A 27,371-nucleotide genomic window follows, 5' to 3' on the forward strand; every position below is an offset into this window, starting at 1 on the left:
TTCGGAAGTCGGCTACTGCTTCCGCCGCCCTTGCTGTGTTGCCACAGCGTTTGCAGCTTCCGGCACTCCAACTGGTGTGTGATGTCCCCACACGTTGGAACTCTACCCTCCACATGTTGCAAAGGATTTGTGAGCAGAAGAGAGCAGTTGTGGAGTACCAGCTGCAACAAGGCAGTCGATATTCAGGTCAGACTCCACACATAAGACCTCAGGAGTGGACCTGGATGTCTGACATATCTACCATCCTGACAAACTTTCAAGAGTCCACCAAGATGGTGAGTGGTGATGACGCCATCATTAGCGTCAGCATCCCACTTACAGAGAATTAAAGAGGAGGCATTGCAGCCAGAGTATGATGAGATGGATCAAGAACCCATAATGGGCGATTACACACAGCCCTGCCTCATCTCATCCCAACGTGCATTGGGGGACAATGAGGGAGAGGATGAGGAGGAGGAGGAAGAACAGGAGCTGGTATCATGAGCTGTAGACGGTAGTTCCTGTACAACTGTCATACAGTCGGTTCAGCGTGGGTGGCCTGAGGACAGGGGGGAGGAGGTGGAGGAGGAGAGCATTCTCAGTCGTCATCTTGGTGAGGACACGGAAGTCTTGCCCGTTACCAGTCTGGCACGCATGGCTGACTTTATGTTACTGTAACATACCTGGCGGTGTCCTTGCATAGTGGTCCATCTCCCACTGTGCAAGAGCACGCACTTGATCTCCAGCCCAGTCTGCTAGTCTGGCTTCCCTTCATGCTGTCTGCTTGCCTCTGTTTCTGCTGCTTAAGGGCGGCGCCCGATCACTTCCTGTTTCTTGTAGCTGCTGCAGACACACCCCTGATGCGTCCTCAGTGTATTGCTGTCTGTCACCTAGTATTTAACCTAGCTGTTCCCTGGAATCCTTGCCTGAGCATCTTGTTCTGTCAGTTGGCCTTTGGTCGCTGACGTGCCAGGTCCTCTCCTGTTCCCTGCCTTATGGTATCAGTTCCCGTGTCTTAACTGTGTCCTGTCAGTGCACTCTAGCCAGCTACCTGTCGGAACACGCTCTTAGCCTGTTCATCCTGCCTTCTAGGGGCTGCATACCTAGATCTGTTTCTGTGTTTGTTTGCCTGTCTGTCTGCCTTCCTGAGGCTGTATTTCTAGGCCAGTCTGAACATGCTCCTTGCCTGTTCGTCCCGCCTCTCTGGTGGCCGCATACCCAGACTCGCTCCTGTCTCTCGCTGCAGTGTTGGTTTCTGTCCGAACACTCAGTTCCTGTCTGAACACTCTCCTACCTTTTACCTGTTTTGTTTATATGTCCGTCCCTTCCCTTTTTCTGCAGAGTCTGTATCTGCTCCTGACTCCTACTCGTAGTCGCTGTACTTTCGTTTGTGAGTTTAGTGTCCACTCGCTACTTCATTGCTAGTATCTAGTGGGTATCTGGTTCTGCCTTTCCCTTCCTGTCTGTTCCGTGTGAACAGAGCCCTGTCCCCTCTGCTCCGCCTAGCTCACCGCTCCTGCGGTTTCCGCTCTGCTCTGACCCTTTGCTCGCTGCTCCGGCAGTCTCGCTCTGCTCTGAACCTTTGCTCGCTGCTCCGGCAGTCTCGCTCTTCTCTGACCCTTTGCTCGCTGCTCCGGCAGTCTCGCTCTGCTCTGACCCTTTGCTCACTGCTCCAGCAGTCTCGCTCTGCTCTGACCCTTTGCTCGCTGCTCCGGCAGTGTCGCTCTGCTCTGACCCTTTGCTCGCTGCTCTGGCAGTCTCGCTCTGCTCTGACCCTTTGCTCGCTGCTCCGGCAGTCTCGCTCTGCTCTGACCCTTTGCTCGCCGCTCCGGCAGTCTCGCTCTGCTCTGACCCTTTGCTCGCCGCTCCGGCAGTCTCGCTCTGCTCTGACCCTTTGCTCGCCGCTCCGGCAGTCTCGCTCTGCTCTGACCCTTTGCTCGCCGCTCCGACAGTCTCGCTCTGCTCTGACCCTTTGCTCGCCGCTCCGGCAGTCTCGCTCTGCTCTGACCCTTTGCTCGCCGCTCCAGGCAGCCTTGTCCTGCTCTTCTCTCGTTCACTGCTCCAGGCAGTCTTGTCTTGTTCTGCTCTTGCTCGCCGCTCTGGGCGGCCTCACTCTGCTGTGTTTGTCCACCGCATCTGCGGTTCTGTTCCTGAGTCCCAGTCTGTACTGGGTCCTATCCACTCGGTGCTCCAACCTGTCGTACCTGCCAGTACCTCCCTGCCTGCATACCAGTCGTGCTTACCAGCATCCGCCAGTCTGCATACCAGCCGTATCTGCCTATACCCAGCAGTCTGTGTGCCAGCCTAACCTGCCTGTTCCTGGATTCCCCTGTGTGGGTCAACAGCCGTGTCCGGGGTCTGTCCTGGAGTAGCACCTGGTCCCTCTGCTCAGTTCCTCCTTTGTGCACTGGCATCATATGCCGTCATGCGCCCCTGGTCGGATCGGGTGGATTCTTAGTTACACCCCTCCAGGCATTCACTCTCCGGCACGGTCCAGTGGAATCACTACATATACACGGACACGCCACTCAGCCCGGACGTGTGCATTACAGCATGCTCAGGCCATGGTTCCCGTTGAGCCCCAGGGCCTTCGCTCTCTGAGACGTTTTTCAGCGACTATGTGCATCTAGAAATTTTTTTTTTTTTATGCTACAAGCTGAGTTCCAGGCGAGTTATGCATCCGTCCAGATGGAGCTTTCTGCACCCGTTCCCGCGGATCCGCCACGGTACTATGGGGATCCCAAACAAAGCCGTGAGTTTGTATGGCAATGCTTGCTGCACGTCCGGTTCTATGCTCCTTATTTTCCTACCGACCAGATTAAAGTGGGATTTATTATGTCCTACCTGGCGGGTGATGCCTTGAAATGGATCACCCCCTATGGGAAGCACAGGATCCTATCGTCCTGGACCTACAGGCCTTCCTGGTGGCCTTTCTAATGGTCTTCGATGACCCTAAACCGGAGGCTCCTGCTGAAGCTTCACTTCCCAATATCCCGGAGCAGCCCCGATGGGTAATGTGTGTGGGTAGCGCACTAGTCCTCCTGCCCGAAGAGACTACTGCCCACCCAGTATCCACACAGGATGACTACGCTCTCCGGAATACTTCTCCCAACCTCAAGAGGCAGTCCAGACGTGCTAGGCGTAGAGGCAAGCCGTCACGCCAGGGTCTGTCTTCCCAAAGACCTCCTGATCCCAACCTTGAGGTCCCTGCTGAAGCTTCATTTCCCTGTATCCCGGAGCAGCCACGACGGGTAATGTGCGTGGGTAGCGCACCAGTTCTCCTGCCCGAAAATACTTCTGCCCACCTAGAATCCACACAGGAGGGCTTCCTGCACCCGCTATCTGATGCTTCACCCACTTTAACCGGTGAGCCTGTCCAAGGGTACTCCGAAGAAGTGATTACCTCCGAGTTTGTGCACCTTTACTACCTGGCGGAGGACCCCCTGTTGCCTCCTGAATCCTCCGGGATACCACCTGATGACAAATGGAGAGAGACTTCCCTACATCCGGTACCCGATACTTCATCCGCTCCATCCTGTGAGCCTGACAATGGGTACCTCAAAGCGGTAGTTAACCCCAAGTCTCTACACCCCTCCGACCAGGCGTAGGACCTCCTGTTGTCTCCAGAACCCTTCGGGGTGCTACCTGGTAGCGAATGGCCAGAGACTTCCCTCTACTCTGTACCTGATACCTCACCCGCTTCGTCCAGTGAGTCCGACCTAGTGTACTCCAAAGCAGAGGTTACCCTCGAGTCTCTACACCCCTCCAACCAGGCGGAGGACCTCCAGTTGTCTCCAGAACCCTTCGGGGTGCTACCTGGAAGCGAATGGACAGAGACTTTCCTATACTCAGTACCTGATACATCGCCCGCTTCATCCAGTGAGTCCAACCTAGTGTACTCGGAAGCAGAGGTTACCCCCGAGTCTCTACACCCCTCCGACCAGGCAGAGGACCTCCAGTTGTCTCCAGAACCCTTCGGGGTGCTACCTGGTAGTGAATGGACAGAGACTTTCCTATACTCGGTACCTGATACCTCGCCCGCTTTGTCCAGTGAGTCTGACCTAGTGTACTCCGAAGCAGAGGTTAACCCCGAGTCTCTGCACTCTTCCAACCCGGTGGAGGACTTCCTGTTGTCTCCTGTACCCTCTGGGGTGCCACCTGAAATTATGTGAAGAGAGACTTCCTTGTGTGTGTTCCTGGTACTCCATCCGTTTCCTCTGTTGCTGAGGATGGCTGGATAGGAGGTAGCATCCTAGCTACCCAGATGAGACCAGTTTTGTTTCTTTCTGTGGACAGTAGAAGTAATCTCCATGAGGAGAAGGATTGGCCCTCGAATTCCCTGTGGAAGATTCTGGCAGGCATGAAGAAGAGGGGACGTAAGGGGGGGGTACTGTAACATACCTGGCGGCGTCCTTGCATATTGGTCCATCTCCCACTGTGCAAGAGCACGCACTTGATCTCCAGTCCAGTCTGCTAGCCTGGCTTCCCTCCATGCTGTCTGCTTGCCTCTGTTTTTGCTGCTTAAGGGCGGCGCCCGATCACTTCCTGTTTCTTGTAGCTGCTGCAGACACACCCCTGATGCGTCCTCAGCCTATTGCTGTCTGTCAACTGGTATTTAACCTAGCCCCTCCCTGGAATCCTTGCCTGAGCATCTTGTTCTGTCAGTTGGCCTTTGGTCGCTGACGTGCCAGGTCCTTTCCTGTTCCCTGCCTTACGGTATCAGTTCCCGTGTCTTAACTGTGTCCTGTCAGTGCACTCTAGCCAGCTACCTGTCGGAACTAGAGATGAGCGTTGTTCTACTCGAACTGTTCGCCAATCTCAAATTCGAGCTGTTTTGGGCGGTGTTCGAGCCGTTCGGCGAACACGAACGATTTGAGAAAAATTCGGCTGTTCGAGGTTATGTTCGATAACTGTTCGTGCACCAAAATCATAACTGGATTTTTTCTCAGTAATGATTAGTGTTGAGCCACCCCCGTAGTGTTCGAGTTCGGTTCGGTTTGTCGAACACCCGTGTGTTCGCCGAACTGTTCGTCGAACTGTTCGTCGAACACCTTCGAACACCGTTAAAACCAATGGCAGGCAAACAAAAACACATAGAAACACATAGAAAACACCTTCAAAGGTGTCCAAAAGCTGACAAACTGCTCAGAAGACATAACTAACACATGGAAAAGTGACAAGTACATATAGTCATGCGAAAATAAAAGAGGTGGAGGAGTAAAAGGAGGGGGAGACACAGATATAGGCATGTCATGCCCTTCTAAAATCCAAAAAGTGAGAAGCCGACACGGCCAGTCCGCTCCTGCCCGTGCCACCTCCGTGTCGCCGGGTTTGTGCCAGAGCCGCGGTGAACCCTGACGGCCAGCCCCCCTCTCCCAATACTGGTGCCTGTCCGCTGGTGGGTCGAGCGAGCCCCCTTGTGGTGGAGGCAGCTCTAAGCTTTTTAATTTAAATTGTCTCTCTAATTTGAATGAATACACTTTAAATCCATTTACAAGGATCTATTGGAGGGCAAGTCTCATGCCAGCAGCCGCGGTAATTCCAGCTCCAGTAGCGTCCACTAAAGCTGCTGCAGTTAAAAGCTTTTATAAGGATCGAGCTCGGCTGTCCACCGCAAGGCATCCTACTGCCAGTCCCAGCCCCTATGCCTTGGGGTGCCTCCTGATGCTCTTCACTAAGTATCCCATGGTCCCGAAGCATTTCCTTTGAAAAAATTAAGTGTCTAAACTACAGGTGGTGCAGCTTGCTTAACAGCCGGGATAATCCGCTTACTAGCAGACACTGCTACTAGGCACAAAGTATTTCCTGGGCTAGATGCAGTTAAAAATTTGTAATTAGATACTCTCGTTGGATGCTGAGAAAGCATTCCATAGAGTCTCCTGGCACGCCATATATGATTCTCTTAAAAAGCTTGGGGTAGGGGTCTAGGGGACCCTTTTATAGCCAAAATCACGGCCCTGTATCGCAATACGTCACCTAGGCTGAAGATAAATGGAACTGTAGCACCCTGAGGGCTCGGTTGCTAAAGACGTATTGCACCTCACCCAGAGGTGTGATATCTCACTCTCAGGTAAGGATGGAGTGTGGATCAGGACCCGACACCTGCATGCATTACACCACATTGCCGTGGGGCAGGGCGACCAATATGCCCCTGAGATGGGCACGACAGTCCCTGTCCCTGGCTGGAGTGGGGGGAGGGAACACTGAGGAAGGGGAACCCTGTAGTGCAGGAGCAGGGAGGAAGCAGTTCCTGGGTGCATTGAGAAGGGAGTATAAAAGGTGGGCACCATCTTAGTTCAGTGCAGAGAAGTCTGAGCAGAAGTGGCAGGGAGCAGGGGCTCTGCATGAGCTCTGCTCCGGAGGCGGGCCTAGTAACAGAGGCCCAGGCCTGGAAGAGGGAGAAGGAAGGAAGAGGAGCGGAGAAGGCTCCAGGAACGAGGAATGAAGGGATCCCAGGGGTGCGGACGGGCGAGTCGCCACCGCACGCCCGAATCCACCTGCGTGGAGGGGTCAGGCCAAAGGGGGAGACCGGTCCCCGAACTAGTGGAGGCAGGAAACGACCCTCAGCTAGAAACCGGAGGCTCTGACATTTTATGTGGCGCAGCCCCTCGCTACACCCGCTAGGAAGGCACCACATAGGGTCAGGTAAACTGGCGCCAAGTTTACCAAGAGGAGGCCCGAGGCAGCCGGACAGAAGTGTTGGTAAGAAAGGCCAGACAAAGGACACACAAAGGGGGTCCTGTGAAGTGCTCCAAAGTTATCTGGGAGTTGTCTGAGCCCCTCACCTGGTGAGCACAGTACGACGTGGGCAGCCGTTACCTGCAGACGTGGTCTGGATAATAAGAACTGTGAGTAAAGGCCCTGAACTGACTCCGTGTCGTTACTGCTGCTGCCCTGCACCATCACCCCCATCCTCCGCATACACTGCCCTGAGGCTATACTCCTCCCGTGGGAAGTTATGCTACGCTCTGCTGCACCCACAACACCAGCCTCAGTGGTCTGCCCTGTAGCGGCGGTTCACTCTGACCGCAATCCACGGGTGGCGTAGTCGGACATTTAAACATGAAAACCACATAAATAGTTCCGCCACTGGTTTGACCGCCCTGAGCCACGGAACTGGGTCGACGCCACGAAGACTACAACCACCAGCATCCACCAAAAAGGGTCCGGCTCCGGGTGTCCCAAGGCCCAGGGGGTGCGTCAGAACATTTTCATCACCTTTCACAATCACCAATGGGACAAGGCAGTGATGTCCTCTGTCCCCTCTCTTATACATCCTAGTGACGGAGCACCTGCTCTCATCAATTCGCCATAACCCCAATATTAGGTGGATTGAGGTGGGAGGCACCGAGTACAAGTGCTCTCTATTTGCTGATGATGTCCTAGTATATATCACTCAATCACATATATCCATCCATGCTGTTATGGCTGAAATAGATCACTTTGTTACATGGTAAAATTTTAAAATCAATGCAGCGAAGTCTGAGGCCCTCGATGTCTCCCTCCCCAAATCCATATAGGATTCCATCCAGTCCAACTTTCCCTTTGCCTGGCCCTCACAGGGTATCAAATACTTAGGAATTCCTATTCATAGAGACCTCTCCCATCTATGTTATCTTAATTTTGGGCCCTTTATTGAACAACTCCATACAGACCACGGTTGGCAAGTTAGAACTGTAAGATTCACTACGTGAACCACTGGTGTTTTGTGGAAAAGCACATGTACACTGCGTTCCAAATTATTATACAAAAAGTGTTTAGGAGTGATAAGGGAAGAATTTGTTTGTTTGTCAGTTAAACTCATTGATGGTGATGTGTGTCAGGGCTCTTTATATCACTGTAAGCAATTGCAGACACCTGTGCTAATTAGTTTGGCAGGTGTGTCCAATGAAAGGCAAGACTACTTAAGAAGGCTCTCTCACATTATTAAGCAGCCTACATTTTCTGCCAAAATGGGAAAGAAAAAGGATGTGTCGGCTGCTGAGAAGCAACAAATAGTGGAGTGTTTAGGTCAAGGCATGACTACAATCAACATTGTGCGATGATCAGGATGAAGTGTCTTGGCAATCAAGAAGTATGTAGCTGATTCACAGTATACACGTGTGCGTGCTGATAAGGGCAAATTGAGGACTCTTTCCTACAGGCAATTACGTCAGGTTGAAAGAGCAGCGGCAAAAAAGCCTTGTCATAGCAGCAGACAAGTTTTTGAAGCTGCTTGTGCCTCCAACGTCCCCCGAACAACAAGATGCAGGGTCCTTCAGAGGCTTGCAGCTGTGCATGCGCCATCCTGTCGACCTCCTCTATCCACTTCACACAAGCAGAAACGGCTCCAGTGGGCCAAACATTACATGAAGACTGATTTCAAAACTGTTTTGTTCACGGATGAGTGCCGTGCAGCGCTCGATGGTCCAGATGGATGGAGTGGAGGATGGCTGGTTGATGGACACCCCACGCAAACACGGCTACAGCGCCAACAAGGAGGAGGTGGAGTAATGTTTTGGGCTGGAATCATGGGGAGAGAGATTGTCGGCCCCTTTAGGATCCCTGAAGGCGCTAAAGATGAACTCCATAATGTATGTGGATTTTCTCAAACAGCACTTCCTGCCATGGTTCAAGAAGAAGAACCGTGTATTTCACAGCAAGATCATTTTTCTGCATGATAATGCACCATCTCATGCTGCACATAAAACATCTGCATCTCTGGCTGATATGGGCATAAAAGGGGACAAACTTATGGTGTGACCCCCATGCTCCCCTGACCTCTACCCCATTCAGAACCTTTGGAGCATCATTAAAAGGAGTGTCTATGATGGCGGGAGGCAGTTCACATCTAAGCAACAGCTCTGGGAGGGTATTCTGTCCTCATGCAAAACAATTGAAGCAGAAACCATCCAAAACCTGACAAATTCAATGGACGAGAGAGTTCAGAAGCTCCTTTCGAACAAGGGGTCCTATGTGAAAATGTAACATCACCTAGAATAAAGTTTTGAGTTGAAAACTGTTTGATTTCAGTTTCTAACAACCTGCTAATGCTTATAATTTCAAAAATGACCATTTTTTTGGTCTTTATTAAAATGAAAAGGTTGATCGAAAAGTTTGGGGGATCTAAGAGTGTGGCAACCCAGTAGTCATGATTACTTCGAATTCTGACAATATGAGGGTCATGCTGCAGGTAGTGCAGCAAGAAGGCACTTATGTGCCTTGCGCATCTCGGAGCCCCAAAATTATTTTCCGGGCTAGATGCAGCTAAAAATTATTTTTAATTTTAAATCTGGTGAAGCTTTAGTATAGATGGCCTAATAGGATCAGTGCTGCACACTGCTACAAAGCCCAAATTATTTTCCAGTCAAGATACAGATAAACATGATTAGTAATTTGAAAGCTTAAAACGGTTGGTAGGGTGATTTTAACCAATCATCAAGCTTTTACTCTCCCCAGGATGACACAGGGGTAGAAAAGTCGTTTCGGATCCATGATTTGTTCATCTTTATGAACGTGAGTCTGTGTACATTATCAGTGGAGAGCCGCGTGCGCTTAACTGTCAGCACACCACCAGCAGCGCTGAACACACGTTCAGACAGAACGCTGGCTGCGGGGCATGACAAGATCTCCAAGGCGTAAGTGGCTAGCTCCGGCCATTTATCCAGATTGGAAGCCCAAAAAGAGCAAGGGTCCAGTGACACAGTCGTGGCTTCAATGTTTACTTGGAGATACTCCTGTACCATCGTCTCTAGGCGTTGACTATGTGTCAGACTTCTTGTCTCCTGTGGCCTTGCAAAGGATGGGCTAAAAAAGTGGTGAAATGATTCCGCAAAATTGATGTTACCAGCAGATACTGTGGTTCTGTCACGGTTTGAGTGCTGAACACTTGACGGTCCCACGGTTGGCAAGTTGGAACTGTGAGATTCACTACGTGCACCACTGGTATTTTGTGGAAAAGCACATGTAAGATTCTGCAACAGTCTCTGCTGATACTCCTGCATGCGTGCATCCCTTTCTATGGCAGGAATAATTTCTGCAAATTTACTTTTGTACCGAGGATCTAACAGTGTGGCAACCCAGTAGTCAGGATTATTTCTAATTCTCACAATTCGAGGGTCATGTTGCAGGTAGTGCAGCAAGAAGGCACTCATGTGTGTTGCGCATCCAGGAGCACCAAGTCCCTGTTGTGTTGGTGGCGAGGTAACAATCATGCTTCCTTCCTCTGTCCTCTCCCCCCAACCTCGCACAACAGAAATGTGATCAAGGTCTCCCTCATCTGATGAGTCTTCCATCAGTTCGTCCTCCACTTCTTCCTGGGCTCCTGCACCTTCCTCACTAGTTTGGCTGCTACCATGCGCCCTGGTAAAACCATCTCCCCCACCCTCACATGCCTGCCGCCTTGGTGCTGCCGACCGTCTGGACCTTGCAGATGTTAGCCCTTCCGCATACAACTCCTCCTCCTCTACTTCCTCCACCTCCTCTTGTGCCACCACCTGACTCCGAATTCTGTTTAACATGTGCTCCAGCATGTAAATCACCGGAATAGTCATGCTGATAATGGCATCGTCAGCACTAAACATCTTCGTCGCCATTTCAAAACTGTGCAGAAGGGTGCATAGGTCCCTGATCTGAGACCACTCCTCCAGCGTGATTTGCCCCACCTCTGAATCTCGTTGGCCCAGGCTATACGTCAGAACGTATTGCACCAGGGCTTGTCGGTGCTGCCACAGTCGCTGCAACATGTGCAGAGTTGAATTCCACCGGGTAGGCACATCGCATTTTAGCCGGTGAAGTGGCAGGCCCAACGACTTCTGTAGAGATGTAAGTCGCTGAGCTGCGGGATGCGAACGGCGGAAGTGAGCACACAGTGACCGTGCCCTCTGCAGAAGGCCATCTAGTCTGGGATAGTGGGCTAAAAATTGCTGGACAACCAGGTTCAACACGTGAGCCATACAAGACACGTGTGTGACATTGCCCCGGCGAAGGGCCGCACCCAGGTTTGCAGCATTGTCGCACACGGCCTTCCCTGGTTTCAGGTCCAGTGGAGACAACCATTCATGAAATTGGTTCTCCAGAGCTGACCACAACTCCTCAGCTGTGTGACTCACATTTCCCAGACATTTCAATGTAAAAACCGCCTGATGACGTTGAGCCCTACTGCCAGCATAGTAAGGAGGTGTGCAGGATCCCTTCTGCGCAGTTAGAAAGCTTGTGGCATGACCAGACAGGCTTTGGGTGCAGGTGGAAGACCGAGAGGAGGTTGAGGAGGCAGAAGCAGTGGTGGAAAAATGACATAAAGAGGATTGACGCACAACTCGTGGGGACGGCAAGACTTGGACAGCAGCCCCTTGTCCTGCTGTCACCATAGTTACCCAGTGCCCAGTCAGCGACATGTAACACCCCTGTCCATGCCTACTCATCCAAGTGTCTGTGGTGAAATGCACCCTGTCACACACAGAGTTTCTCAAAGAAGCGGTGATGTTGTGTGCGACATGCTGGTGGAGCGCAGGCACACCTTTCTTTGAGAAGTAGTGCCGACTGGGCATCTGGTACTGGGGCACTGCGACGGACATAAGGTCTCGAAAATCCTCTGTGTCCACCAGGCAGAAAGGCAGCATTTCTGTAGCCAAGAGCTTGCAGATGGTGAAATTCAACCTCTTAGCTTTCTCATGGCTAGGAGGAAATGGTCTTTTACTTGTCCACATCTGAGGGACCGAGGGCTGGCTATTGTGCTTAGACGGGGTTGATAAGGGTGTCCCCGGCAAACTGCCGGTCTGTGAGGAAGATGCAGGCGGACATGTTAGGTTGCCTTGATCCAAAGGTGGTGCTATCGATGTCGGACAGCGCTCAAGACCAGCTGGTGTTACCACCTCCAAAGAAAATGATGACCTGCCAATCACGCTGGCTGTTGCGGGTAAAGAGGTGGCAGGTCTGCGCCCCAAAACAGGTGTGACTGCTGTCCCCCCAGTCACAGAGGATGAAGAGGCCGCGGATGCACAAGATATGGCAGACGGTGGTTGGCCCGGCCGGCTAGACCGCATTGTAGCACACTGAGCTTCCCACTGCAACTTATGCTTCATGTCCATGTGCCGGTTCATGCATGAAGTACTCAAACTATGTATTTTTTGGCCTCTACTTAGCTTTTGCTGACAAATGTTACAGATAACACGAGTTGGGTCATCTTTATCGATCTGTAAAAATGCCCAGGCTATGCAAGGCTTAGCACCCATGCGACCTGAAGAGCCACCACGACTTGTGGTGAGAGGCAGAGTTGTGTTTGAGGATGCAGTTGTTGACGTGCTTCCAGTACTACGTCTCTGTCCAGGAAGGCGCAACCTGACCTCGTCGTCACTAGCATCTTCCTCCACCTCCTCTGCTGACTTCATCTCTTGGCTGACTGTGGGTTGACAGTAAGTGGGATCTCCGACCTCATCATCATCACCCTGTGCGTTATCACACCCGTCGTCCTCAGAGTCAACCTGTTCCTGCCCTGACAAAAAACTAAAGTTGTCGCTCCAATCAGGTATTTGAGTCTTATCATCGTCTTCCTCATTGTCTCCACCAACAGGAGTTACAGTTTGGGAATGAGGGTCTACATTATGGTCAGAACCTTCTGCGTCTGGTCCTGGATCCGACTCATAAAGATTCTGGGCATCAGTGCAGATCATTTCCTCGTCTGGATTCACAGAAGCGCTGGAGTCGACCTCTGATTCCCAGGCTATAGTATGAGTAAACAGCTCTGCAGACTCAACCATCTGTTCTACCTCATACTCAGACGGGCAGCTGGAGATTTGGGAGCTGTGAGGAAGCAAGTGCGATTTGGGTGACACCTTTGAGGACTGGAGTATTTGTGATGTTGAAGTTGATGTGGAGGAGAGCCCACTTAAAGGAGCACTTGATATCCGTTGAAGCACCTGCTGTTTTTGTGCCTCATCTGGAATTTGTAGCGATTGGCGTGGCCGTAAGAAAGGGATCTTATCACATTGTCCGCTAAAAGAAGTAGACATTTTAGTTTGGCTGGAAGATGGTCTTTCTTCTGCACCTACCCCACGGACACAACCTTTTTTCCCCTTCCCAACACGCCTATTCCCCTTTCCACCAGCAGCAGGCCTTTTTCCACTCATTTTGGTGGTTAACTAATTCACAACTCTGGAGTTGTTTGCACAAAAAAACAATGGATGGTAACCGAGCAGAGCTGAGTGGCCAAACTGTGGTATTAGGCCAAAACTATTGGCTGGGTTAGATGCAGAAAAAAATTATTTTTAATTTGCAACCTGATGGAGGTCAGTATAGATGGACTAATAGACCAAGTCCCACACACCGCTAGAAGCCCAAATATTTTTTCAGAGCTAGATGCAGAAAAAAATTATTTTTAATTTGCAACCTGATGGAGGTCAGTATAGATGGACTAATAGACCAAGTCCCACACACCGCTAGAAGCCCAAATATTTTTTCAGAGCTAGATGCAGAAAAAAATTATATTCAATTTGCAACCTGCTGGACGTCAGTATAGAAGGACTAATAGAACAAGTCCCACACACTGCTAGAAGCCCAAATATTTTTTCAGAGCTAAATGAAGAAAAAAATTATTTTTAATTTGCAACCTGATGGAGGTCAGTATAGATGGACTAATAGACCAAGTCCCACACACCGCTAGAAGCCCAAATATTTTTTCAGAGCTAGATGCAGAAATTTTTTTTATTCAATTTGCAACCTGATGGAGGTCAGTAGACCAAGTCCCACACACTGCTAGAAGCCCAAATATTTTTTCAGAGCTAGATGCAGAAAAAAATTATTTTTAATTTGCAACCTGATGGAGGTCAGTATAGATGGACTAATAGACCAAGTCCCACACACTGCTAGAAGCCCAAATATTTTTTCAGAGCTAGATGCAGAAAAAAATTATTTTTAATTTGCAACCTGATGGAGGTCAGTATAGATGGACTAATAGAACAAGTCCCACACGCTGCTAGAAGCCCAAATATTTTTTCAGAGATAAATGAAGAAAAAAATTATTTTTAATTTGCAACCTGATGGAGGTCAGTATAGATGGACTAATAGACCAAGTCCCACACACCGCTAGAAGCCCAAATATTTTTTCAGAGCTAGATGCAGAAAAAAATTATTTTTAATTTGCAACCTGATGTAGGTCAGTATAGATGGACTAATAGACCAAGTCCCACACACTGCTAGAAGCCCAAATATTTTTTCAGAGCTAGATGCAGAAAAAAATTATTTTTAATTTGCAACCTGATGGAGGTCAGTATAGATGGACTAATAGACCAAGTCCCACACACCGCTAGAAGCCCAAATATTTTTTCAGAGCTAGATGCAGAAAAAAATTATTTTTAATTTGCAACCTGATGGAGGTCAGTATAGATGGACTAATAGACCAAGTCCCACACACCGCTAGAAGCCCAAATATTTTTTCAGAGCTAGATGCAGAAAAAAATTATATTCAGTTTGCAACCTGATGGAGGTCAGTATAGATGGACTAATAGAATGATGCTATGCCCAAAGATTTTACTTCACTAGGTGCAGTAAAAAAATTGGTATTCTATACACAGGTGTTGTATCTTGCAACACAGATAGGCTACTCCACTGACTAACACACTCTGCAATAGGCCAAAAAGGATTAGCTTTGCTAGATTCAGCCAAATGCTGTGAAAAAAACTTGCACAGCACTGGCACAGACCTGCCTGGCTAAAACTGATAGGAACTCATGTAACCTAGTCCTGAAAAGGACTCCAATTACAATTAGTCTTTACTCCCACAACCTATCTATTTAAGAGCACAGACCTCCCTGATAAAAGTCGTAGGAAATGCTGTAACCTAGTCCTTAAAAGGACTGCAATCACAACTATTCCCTACTCCCAAGCTATCTGTATATTTGTGCGAAAATTGGCTTGAAATTAACAAGGTATAGCACACACAGCAACAGCGGTGCCGTCTAACACGCAGCTGCAGCAGTGAGAAAATGGTGGCGACGGGGAAAATGGCTTGGTCTTATAGGGCAAGGACATGTGACATACACTGCCAATCACACATGCCCTTGCTTGTGTGAAAAAAAGCACTTCGCTCCGTGTGTGCGCTGCTGATAGGCTGACAGATTGCACCTCCCCACTGCAAATGCGGGAAAGAGAAAAAAAATGGAGATCTTCATTGTTCCTGCAGAGATCCATCCCCTGCCCCTCCCCCCGCCCCGCTGTACACTCAAACTGCGTATTAACATTAATTTTCATCATTACTGAGAAAAAATCCAGTTATGATTTTGGTGCACGAACAGTTATCGAACATAACCTCGAACAGCCGAATTTTTCTCAAATTGTTCGTGTTCGCCGACCGGCTCGAACACCGCCCAAAACAGCTCGAATTTGAGATTGGCGAACAGTTCGAGTAGAACAACGCTCATCTCTAGTAATGATGAAAATTAATGTTAATACGCAGTTTGAGTGTACAGCGGGGTGGGGGGAGGGGCAGGGGATGGATCTCTGCAGGAATAATGAAGATCTCCATTTTTTTTTCTCTTTCCCGCATTTACAGTGGGGAGGTGCAATCTGTCAGCCTATCAGCAGAGCACACACGGAGCGAAGTGCTTTTTTCACACAAGCAAGGGCATGTGTCATTGGCAGTGTATGTCGCATGTCCTTGCCCTATAAGACCAAGCTATTTTCCCCGTCGCCACCATTTTCTCACTGCTGCAGCTGCGTGTTAGACGGCACCGCTGTTGCTGTGTGCGCTATACCTTGTTAATTTCAAGCCAATTTTCGCACAAATCTACAGATAGCTTGGGAGTAGGGAATAGTTTTGATTGCAGTCCTTTTAAGGACTAGGTTACAGCATTTCCTACGACTTTTATCAGGCAGGTCTGAGCTCTTAAATAGATAGATTGTGGGAGTAAAGACTAATTGTAATTGGAGTCCTTTTCAGGACTAGGTTACATGAGTTCCTATCACTTTTTGCCAGGCAGGTCTGTGCCAGTGCTGTGCAAGTTTTTTTCACAGCATTTGGCTGAATCTAGCAAAGCTAATCCTTTTTGGCCTATTGCAGAGTGTGTTAGTCAGTGGAGTAGCCTATCTGTGTTGCAAGATATACCACCTGTGTATAGAATACCAATTCTTTTACTGCACCTAGTGAAGTAAAATCTTTTGGGCATAGCATCATTCTATTAGTCCATCTATACTGACCTCCATCAGGTTGCAAATTGAATATAATTTTTTTCTGCATCTAGCTCTGAAAAAATATTTGGGCTTCTAGCAGTGTGTGGGACTTGTTCTATTAGTCCATCTATACTGACCTCCATCAGGTTGCAAACTGAATATAATTTTTTTCTGCATCTAGCTCTGAAAAAATATTTGGCCTTCTAGCAGTGTGTGGGACTTTCTCTATTAGTCCATCTATACTGACCTCCATCAGGTTGCAAACTGAATATATTTTTTTTCTGCATCTACCTCTGAAAAAATATTGGGCTTCTAGCTGTGTGTGGGACTTGTTTTATTAATCCATCTATACAGACCTCCATCAGGTTGCAAACTGAATATAATTTTTTTCTGCATCTACCTCTGAAAAAATATTTGGGCTTCTAGCTGTGTGTGGGACTTGTTCTATTAGTCCATCTATACTGACCTCCATCAGGTTGCAAACTAAAAATAATTTTTATCTGCATCTACCTCTGAAAAAATATTTGGGCTTCTAGCTGTGTGTGGGACTTGTTCTATTAGTCCATCTATACTGACCTCCGTCAGGTTGCAAACTGAATATAATTTTTTTCTGCATCTAGCTCTGAAAAAATATTTGGCCTTCTAGCAGTGTGTGGGACTTGTTCTATTAATCCATATATACAGACCTCCATCAGGTTGCAAACTGAATATAATTTTTTTCTGCATCTACCTCTGAAAAAATATTTGGGCTTCTAGCTGTGTGGGACTTGTTCTATTAGTCCATCTATACTGACCTCCATCAGGTTGCAAACTGAATATAATTTTTTTCTGCATCTAGCTCTGAAAAAATATTTGGCCTTCTAGCAGTGTGTGGGACTTGTTCTATTAATCCATCTATACAGACCTCCATCAGGTTGCAAACTGAATATAATTTTTTTCTGCATCTACCTCTGAAAAAATATTTGGGCTTCTAGCTGTGTGTGGGACTTTCTCTATTAGTCCATCTATACTGACCTCCATCAGGTTGCAAATTAAAAATAATTCTTTGTCTGCATCTAGCTCTGAAAAAATATTTGGCCTTCTAGCAGTGTGTGGGACTTTCTCTATTAGTCCATCTATACTGACCTCCATCAGGTTGCAAACTGAATATATTTTTTTTCTGCATCTACCTCTGAAAAAATATTTGGGCTTCTGGCTGTGTGTGGGACTTGTTCTATTAGTCCATCTATACTGACCTCCATCAGGCTGCAAACTGAAAATAATTTTTTGTCTGCATCTAGCTCTGAAAAAATATTTGGCCTTCTAGCAGTGTGTGGGACTTTCTCTATTAGTCCATCTATACTGACCTCCATCAGGTTGCAAATTAAAAATAGTTTTTATCTGCATCTACCTCTGAAAAAATATTTGGGCTTCTAGCTGTGTGTGGGACTTGTTCTATTAGTCCATCTATACTGACCTCCATCAGGTTGCAAACTGAATATAATTTTTTTCTGCATCTAGCTCTGAAAAAATATTTGGCCTTCTAGCAGTGTGTGGGACTTTCTCTAATTGTCCATCTATACTGACCTCCATCAGGTTGCAAATTAAAAATAATTTTTATCTGCATCCAGCTCTGAAAAAATATTTGGCCTTCTAGCAGTGTGTGGGACTGTCTCTATTAGTCCATCTATACTGACCTCCATCAGGTTGCAAATTAAAAATAATTTTTATCTGCATCCAGCTCTGAAAAAATATTTGGCCTTCTAGCAGTGTGTGGGACTTTCTCTATTAGTCCATCTATACTGACCTCCATCAGGTTGCAAATTCAAAATAATTTTTTGTCTGCATCTAGCTCTGAAAAAATATTTGGCCTTCTAGCTGTGTGTGGGTCTTGGTCTATTAGTCCATCTATACTGACCTCCATCAGGTTGCAAATGAAAAATAATTTTTATCTGCATCCAGCTCTGAAAAAATATTTGGCCTTCTAGCAGTGTGTGGGACTCATTGTATTAGTCCATCTATACCAAGCTCCACCAGCTTTTAAATTAATAATAATTTTTAGCTGCATCTAGCCCTGAAAATAATTTTTCTTCCCAATAGTGGTAGCAATAGAAATATGGGGCGCGCGCCTGGCTTACAAAAATATACGCTTCATAACAAAAAACACCAGCCTAGCGCACTGCATTAATAAGATGGCATCATTGTCTCCCCCAGTGCTAGGCCTACTACCCAGGCTAGCATTCCTGTGCCTAAAACACAATGTATGGGTCCGCGCTAGCCACTATGCTGAGGGGTCTAAAGCTGCTGCTAACGCTTTATAACAATTCACTTGGCAGATTTTCACAGAGCTCTTCCACAACGCCCACCCATCAGGCAACAGTTGCCCACCTTCCCTATGGGATCTAGTGGCGAATAGTTGATGCCATTAATCAGAGCGTCAGTTGCCCCGTCGACGTGGCAAGCATACGGTAAGGCATGGGAAGAGTGGACACGACTAGTAGCAGGCAGACGGGTTGACCAATGTGAACAAGCCAGATCACAAGTCACCATAGAATTTCTCCACCAGCTAATTATGAGGGGCATATCAGGGGCGTCAGCGCAGCGGTGTCTGACCGGAGTAGCATTTCACTTCCAACTACTGAATTGGGGAGATGTGACAAAGGTTCATCATCAGACAATCCATAAAAGGGTGGAAAAGGGGTCAGCCAAGTCAGGAGTGTAGACGTCCCGTCCCGTGTCACTAAAACTGATTTCTCACATCATATCCCTAACACCATTAACATGACACTCACAATTTGAAGCAACACTACTGTCTACTGCATTTGTGATCGCCTTCTTCGGGGCGCTATGCATAAGCGAATTAGTCCCTCAATCCAAAATTACCACCAGTGGAGGCTTATTACACCAGGACGTAGTCATAGCCAATAATGCAATACGTCTACGCATACACAAATCGAAAACGGTTCCAGCGGGCAGGGGCACTTGGGTACTTCTACAACCCACAAACGGTACACTGAGTTGGGTAACAATAGTAAAAACATATCTAACCATCAGATCACAAAGTAATTTCTTCCTATCACACATTGATGGAATGCCATTATCAAGATACCAGTTCCAAGCTATATTTAATAAATGCATAACATCGGCAGGGAACCACCCCAAAGATTACGGGACACACTCATTCCGCATAGGCGCGGCCACGGAAGCAGCAAGAGCAGGACTGTCAGAAACGGAAGTTCAGAGGATAGGGAGATTGCGATCCACATGTTTGGCAAGATACATAAGACCGGACTTGTTATCCTAACGTGGTTTGTTTCTTTTACAGGTGACGCTAAGCCAACAGTGTGGGTGATAGGCCACTCGTATATGTATTGGGCAGAAAAAAGGGCGAAAGTCTGCCCAGGCCGGAGGAAATTAGAGTTTCATAACACATATTTCAACTAGAGAGGTATTAGAGGCCTGCTATGGCCACAGGTACTAATGGAGGTAATCAAGGTAGGGAGAGAGGCAAGATGTCCGGTCATCTTAGTTATACAAGCCGGGGGAAACAACCTAGGTCATCATAACAGCGCATAACTAATGGCAATATTGAAACTAGACACTGAGCGCTTCAGAGAATTTTTCACAAAACTAGCGATAGTATGGTCAGAGATTGTGCCGATAGCGGTATGGCAAGGTGCGCGAGACATCACGGCCATCGAACGGACAAGGCGGGTAATAAATATTCGGATGGCAAAATTTAGAAGAGATAGAGGCGGTGTAGTGGTACGACACCGACAACTGGAAGGAGATAAAGCAGGCCTCATACGGCCCGACGTTGTTCACTTAATGAATATTGAACTGGACATATTCCTGTCAGGACTCCAGGACGGAGTGGAACAAGCGTTAAGAGTGATGGGTGGGGGTCAGAGTCCTGCATACGAGTACGCAGGATCCTCCGTGGCCTGGAAATAGAAAGGACATGTTGGAGAGTTACACTTGTTGGCCAACTTGCCGGAGTGGAGACCCAGGGCATGCTGCAACAAGCTGAATTATGCCTTTCTAATGGAATGAGTATAAAGAGTTAATAAAGCCGTGACCGATCCTCACCCATCCAGTTGTAAGAGTTACATTATTGTATTGTCAAGGAAAGGGGGGCGGTAGGGGGGCTGAGCGTCTGGGCTTGGTTGGGGGTCCCCACAGTTTGCCTAGGCTAGATGCATTTAAAAATTCTTATTAGATACACAGGCGGTGCAGCTTGCTTCGCAGCTGGGCTACTACGCCCAAAGTATTGCCTAGGCTAGATGCAGTTAAAAATTCTACGCTGACTAGCAGACACTGAAGATTTGGAGCAGACCTTTGAGCTCTTCAGACTCAACCATCTGTGTTACCCCAAGCCATAGTGTATCTAGTTTCTTACAGTTAAAAAGGGGGGGGAGCGACCCAACCCACCTGGAATTGACGATGCCAACGTCACATAAGACACGTAAGGTGACTCCAAAAAGAGTCTCCATTTTTTCCCAAAATTGTGGCACAGACACCACTTAACCCTAGAACGCATACCTGGGGCCTCGCAGACCCGCCCTGTTAATTGTTTTCTATTTTCTGCAAGATTACTTTAGTTAGAATTTTGAAACTCTAGGTATTCTTCATGTATATAGTTGTTTGTCATTTGAGTTTGAGTTATTCCATGTTATTTGCACACGAGCCTAAAAGGCCCCAGGTATATGAAAGTGTAGATTTTTATGGTCATGCGTTCTAGGGTTAAGTGGCATCAATTGCCCCACAGTTGCTTAAAACGGTTGGTGAGGTGATTTTACCAAATCCTCAAGGTTTTAGTCTCCCAAGGATAACACAGGGGTAGAAAAGTCCTTGCGAATCCATGATTTGTTCATCTTTATGAACGTGAGTCTGTCTACATTCTCAGTGGACAGACGCGTGCGCTTATCTGTCAGCACACCACCAGCAGTGCTGAACACACGTTCAGAGAGAACACTGGCTGCAGGGCATGACAAGATCTCCAAGGTGTGAGTGGCGAGCTCCGGCCATTTTTCCAGATTGGAATACCAAAATGAGCAAGGGTCCAGTGACACAGTCATGGCTTCGATGTTCACTTGGAGATACTCCTGCACCATCCTCTCTAGGCATTGACTATGTGTCAGACTTCTTGTCTCCTGTGGCCTTGCAAAGGATGGGCTAAAAAAGTGGTGAAACGATTCCACAAAATTGCTGTTACCAGCAGATACTGTGTTACTGTTACGGTTTGAGTGATGAAGACTCGACAGTCCCACGGTTGGCAAGTAAGAACTGTGAGATTCACTACGTGCACCACTGGTGTTTTGTGGAAAAGCACATGTAAGATTCAGCAACAGTGTCTGCAGATACTCCTGCATGCGTCAATCCCTTTTTATGGCAGGAATTATTTCGGCAAATTTACTTTTGTACCGGGGATCTAAGAGTGTGGCAACCCAGTAGTCAGGATTACTTCAAATTCTGACAATCTGAGGGTCATGTTGCAGGTAGTGCAGCAAGAAGGCACTCATGAGTCTTGCGCATCCAGGAGGACCAAGTCCTTGTTGTGTTGGTAGCGAGGTAAGAATCATGCTTCCTTCCTCTGCCCTCTCCCCTCAACCTCGCACAACAGAAATGTGATCAAGGTCTCCCTCATCTGATGAGTCTTCCATGCCCATCGCCAGTTCGTCCTCCACTTCTTCCTCGGCTCCTGCACCTTCCTCAACAGTTTGGCTGCTACCATGCGCCCTGGTTAATCCCTCTCCCCCACCCTCCCATGCCTGCCACCTTGGTGCTGCCAACCGTCTGGACCTTGGAGATGTTATCCCTTCCGCATACGACTCCTCCTCTACTTCCTCCACCTCCTCTTGTCCCACCACCTGACTCTGAATTCTGTTTAGTGTGTGCTCCAGCATGTAAATCACCGGAATAGTCATGCTGATAATGGCATCGTCGTCAGCACTAAACATCTTCGTCGCCATTTTAAAACTGTGTAGAAGGGTGTGTGGCGCCCCTGAGGGTTCAGTCGCCACAGAGTTACTGCATCTCACCCAGAGGTGTGGTATCTCACCCTCAGGTAAGGAAGGCATATGGCTCGGGACCCTAACACCTGCATCCAACACATACCCGCAGTGGGGGTAGGGCAAGATTGCTCCTAAGGGAGAGCACAGTCCCAGGTCCCTAGCTGGTGGAAGGTTCCTATGTAGTGGGTGCTTAGGGGAGCAGCTTAGTGGAGCACATGACAGGGAGAGAATAAATAGGAAGCTATCTTAGAAAGAGCAAGCCAGTCAGAGGAGGAAAAGTGACAGGAGCAGAGGCTCGGCATGAGCTCTGCTCCAGAGGCGGGCCTAGCCTGGGAGGCCCAGGACTGAAGGAGAGAAGAGAGGAGTGGGAGCAGGAAGGCTCCAGGAACCGAAGGGACCCTAGGGCTATGGGCCGTGCAGAAGGCCACCCGTACTCCTGCTGCTACCAGGAGGCAGAGGGGTCAGACCAGATAAGGGGAACCGGTCCCTCAACTAGCGGAGAAACAGCAAGGCTCAACTAGAAACCGGAGGCTGCAGCATTTCATGTACTGCAGGTAAAAGTCCACACCAGTCTCACTAAGAAGGTAGCCACATATGACCCAGGGGACGGAACACAAGTAGCCCGCCAAGGCCCGAGGATACCGGATAGAAGTGTCACTGGGTGTGAGGTGCAGGTAGAAGGCCAGTGAAAGGACACACAGAAGGGGGTCCTGCTAAGTACTCCGGAGCTATCTGGGGGTGGACTGAGCCCCTCACTGAGTACGCACAGCATGACGGGTGAGATTGCTCTGGTACCTGTAATCTGGACTGCAACAACTGTGAGTAAAGATCTTGGGACTGCATCACACGGACTCTGTGTTCATTACTGACTCCCTGCACTACAACCACCATCATCCACCCACACTGCCCTCAAGCTACACTCTTCCTGTGGTGAGTAATAATACCATTGCTGCAAAACCACCAGCTTCAGAGGACTGTTCCGCAGCGGCGGCCCCTTTTGCCCCACTCCAGAGGTGGCGTAGTCGGACATTATAAAACCCATATATACAAATTACCCTTGGATTGACCGCCCTGGATCACGGACCGGGTCACCGCCACAGTGACTACAACCCCCAGGGTCTACCGGCCCGGCTCAGGGTACCCTACGGCCAGTGGGCGCGTCAACTTCATAGGTCCCTGATCTGAGACCACTCCTGCAGCGTGATTTGCCCCACCTCTGGATCTCGTTGGCCCAGGCTATATGTCAGAACTTATTGCACCAGGGCTTGTCGGTGCTGCCACAGTCGCTGCAACATGGTCAGAGTTGAATTCCACCGTGTCAGCACATCGCATTTCAGCCGGTGAACTGGCAGGCCCAACGACTTCTGTAGAGATGTAAGTCATTGAGCTGCGGGATGCGAACGGCGGAAGTGAGCACACAGCGACCGTGCCCCCTGCAGAAGGCCATCTAGTCCGAGATAGTGGGCTAACAATTTATGGACAACCAGGTTCAACACGTGAGCCATACAAGGCACGTGTGTGACATTGCCCCGGCGATGCAGCATTGTCGCACACGGCCTTCCCTGGTTGCAGGTCCAGTGGAGACAACCATTCATGAAACTGGGTCTCCAGAGCTGACCACAACTCCTCAGCTGTGTGACTCACATTTCCCAGACATTTCAAAGTAAACACTGATGCCTTGAGCCCTGCTGCCAGCATAGTAAGGAGGTGTGCAGGATTCCTTCTGCGCAGTTAGAATGCAGGTGGCATTACCAGACAGGCTTTGGGTGCAGGTGGAGGACCGAGAGGAGGTTGAGGAGGCAGAAGCAGTGGAGGAACTTCGAGATAAAGAGGATTGACGCACAACTCGTGGGGACGGTAAGACTTGGACAGCAGCCCCTTGTCCTGCTGTCACCATAGTTACCCAGTGCCCAGTCAGCGACATGTAACGCCCCTGTCCATGCCTACTCGTCCAAGTGTCTGTGGTGAAATGCACCCTGTCACACACAGAGTTTCTCAAAGAAGCGGTGATGTTGTGTGCGACATGCTGGTGGAGCGCAGGCACACCTTTCTTTGAGAAGTAGTGCCGACTGAGCATCTGGTACTGGGGCACTGAGACGGACATAAGGTCTCGAAAATCCACTGTGTCCTCCAGGCGGAAAGGCAGCATTTCTGTAGCCAAGAGCTTGCAGATGGTGAAATTCAACCTCTTAGCTTTCTCATGGCTAGGAGGAAATGGTCTTTTACTTTTCCACATCTGAGGGACCGAGGGCTGGCTGTTGTGCTTAGACGGTGTTGAGTAGGATGTCCCCGGCAAACTGCCGGTCTGTGAGGAAGATGCAGGCGAACATGTTAGATTGCCTTGATCCAAAGCTGGTGCTCTCGATGTCAGAGAGCGCTCAACACCAGCAGGTGTTTCCACTTCCCAATGAACTGATGACCTGCCAATCACACTGGCTGTTGCAGGTAAAGAGGTGGCAGGTCTGCGTCCAAAAACATGTGTGACTGCTGTCCCCCCAGTCACAGAGGATGAAGAGGCCGCGGATGCACAAGATGGGGCAGACGGTGGTTGGCCCAGCCTGCTAGGCCGCATTGTAGCACAGTGAGCTTCCCACTGCAACTTATGCTTCATATCCATGTGCCAGTTCATGCATGAAGTAGTCAAACTATGGATTTTTTGGCCTCTACTTATGTTTTGGTTACAAATATTACAGATAACACGAGTTGGGTCATCCTTATCATTCTGAATAAATGCCCAGGCTATGCAAGGCTTAGAGCCCATGCGACCTGAAGAGCCACTACGACTTGTGGTCAGAGGCAGAGTTGTGGTTGAGCATGCAGTTGTTGACGTGCTTCCAGTACTCCATCTGTGTCCAGGAAGGCGCAACCTAACCTCGTCGTCAATAGCATCTGTGACGCCCCGCTGTGCTTGGTATCACATATCCTAGAAGAGTGTATTGATGGAATCCTCCACAAGAGGCCCCCATAAACATTCACACATCTCCACCTTCCACCTCAGACCAGCAGAGGGAGCCCGTCAGCAGTGGAGCACGAGGCTCCTGCTAACTAGATTCAGTAAGGCATAACCGGAATCCCTGGAGAACTACAAGTCCCAGGATGGCTAAGGTGCTGATACGTAACAGAGCCAGGAGACGCTTAGGCCCCGCATAGTGGGAGCGTGAACTCCAAGAGAAGGCCCTACCACAAGGTCAGCCAGCGCAGGACAGAGACAAAGTTAGGCCTAGCTCCAGGCAGGTCAGAAACTTACTACGCAGAGGCAAGAAACAGGAGGCCCTACACCCGCTCATTGGGGAGGATCCTGATATTCACCCTTCACCCTACAGTGCTCCGGGATGTGCCTGAATTTCCTCCAGTAAAAGGTACTGAAGTGACTACCGTGTCCGTTCCCGTTCTTGCTCTGACCCAGCTGGGTCTCGCCTGTCCCGCATTCCCCCTGCATACGCTGCCCTGAGACCTAGCTCCACCTGTGGGGAGCTATACCATCGAGCAGCCTTATCACGGGTCTCAGTGGACTGCTGCAGCGCTGGTGCTTCTCACCAGATACCACAGGTGGCGTCACAAACTCTTATAAAATTAACAATTATCCACTCTTTTAAAGAGTGACCCCAGGGTACGGGCCAGGGAGCCGACCACCGCGACATCCCCAAGGCCAGGCAAAGGCCCGGGTACAGAGTCATCCCCATCCCCTGGGCTAGTCACATCCTCCTCCATCTCCTCCGTTGACCTCATCGACTGGCTGACTGTGGGTTGACAGTAAGTGGGATCTCCAACCTCGTCATCATCACCCTGTGTGTTATCACACCCGTCGTCCTCAAAGCCAACCTCTTCCTGCCCTGACCGAAAAGTCAAGTTGTCGCTCCAATCAGGTATTTGAGTCTCATCATCGTCTTCATCATTGTCTCCACCAACAGGAGTGACAGTTTGGGAACGCGGGTCTACATTATGCTCAGAACCTTCTTCATCTGGTCCTGGATCCGACTTATAAAGATTCTGGGCATCAGTGCAGATCATTTCCTCGTCTGAATTAACAGAAGCTCTGGAGCAGACTTACTTTCCCAGGCTATAGTATGAGTAAATAGCTCTGCAGACTCAACCATCTGTGTTACCCCATACTCAGACGGGCAGCTGGAGACTTGGGAGCTGTGAGGAAGCAAGTGCGATTGGGGTGACACCTCTGAGGACTGGAATATTTGTGATGTTGAAATTGAGGTGGAGGAGAGCCCACTTGAAGGAGCACTTGATATCCGCTGAAGCACCTGCTGTTTTTGTGCCTCATCTGGAATTTGTAGCGATGGGCGTGTCCGTAAGAAAGGGATCGTATCACATTGTCCACGAAAAGAAGTCGACATCTTAGCTTGGCTGGAAGATGGTCTTTCATCTGCAGATGTTACCCCCCCCCCCCACTGCGGGGGGGCTCGACCCACCAGCGGACAGGCACCAGTATTGGGAGAGGGGGGCTGGCCGTCAGGGTCCAACGCGGCTCTGGCACAAACCCGGCGACACGGAGGTGGCACGGGCAGGAACAAACTGGCCGTGTCGGCTTCTCACTTTTTGGATTTTAGAAGGGCATGACATGCCTATATCTGTGTCTCCCCCTCCTTTTACTCCTCCACCTCTTTTCTTTTCGCATGACTATATGTACTTGTCACTTTTCCATTTGTTAGTTATGTCTTCTGAGCAGTTTGTCAGCTTTTGGACACCTTTGAAGGTGTTTTCTATGTGTTTCTATGTGTTTTTGTTTGCCTGCCATTGGTTTTAACGGTGTTCGAAGGTGTTCGACGAACAGTTCAACGAACAGTTCGGCGAACACACGGGTGTTCGACCAACCGAACCGAACTCGAACACTACGGGGGTGGCTCAACACTAGTCGGAACACGCTCTTAGCCTGTTCATCCTGCCTTCTAGGGGCTGCATACCTAGATCTGTTTCTGTGTTTGTTTGCCTGTCTGTCCGCCTTCCTGAGGCTGTAGTTCTAGGCCAGTCTGAACATGCTCCTTGCCTGTTCGTCCCGCCTCTCTGGGGGCCACATACCCAGACTCGCTCCTGTCTCTCGATGTAGTGTCGGTTTCTGTCCGAACACTCAGTTCCTGTCTGAACACTCTCCTACCTTTTACCTGTTTTGTTTATATGTCCGTCCCTTCCCTTTTTCTGCAGAGTCTGTACCTGCTCCTAACTCCTACTCGTAGTCGCTGTACTTTCGTTTGTGAGTTTAGTGTCCACTCGCTACTTCATTGCTAGTATCTAGTGGGTATCTGGT

This window comes from Phyllobates terribilis, unplaced genomic scaffold, assembly GCF_046119375.1.
Source record: "Phyllobates terribilis strain yellow unplaced genomic scaffold, ASM4611937v1 Scaffold_3__8_contigs__length_932513732, whole genome shotgun sequence".
Lineage (NCBI taxonomy): Eukaryota > Metazoa > Chordata > Amphibia > Anura > Dendrobatidae > Phyllobates > Phyllobates terribilis.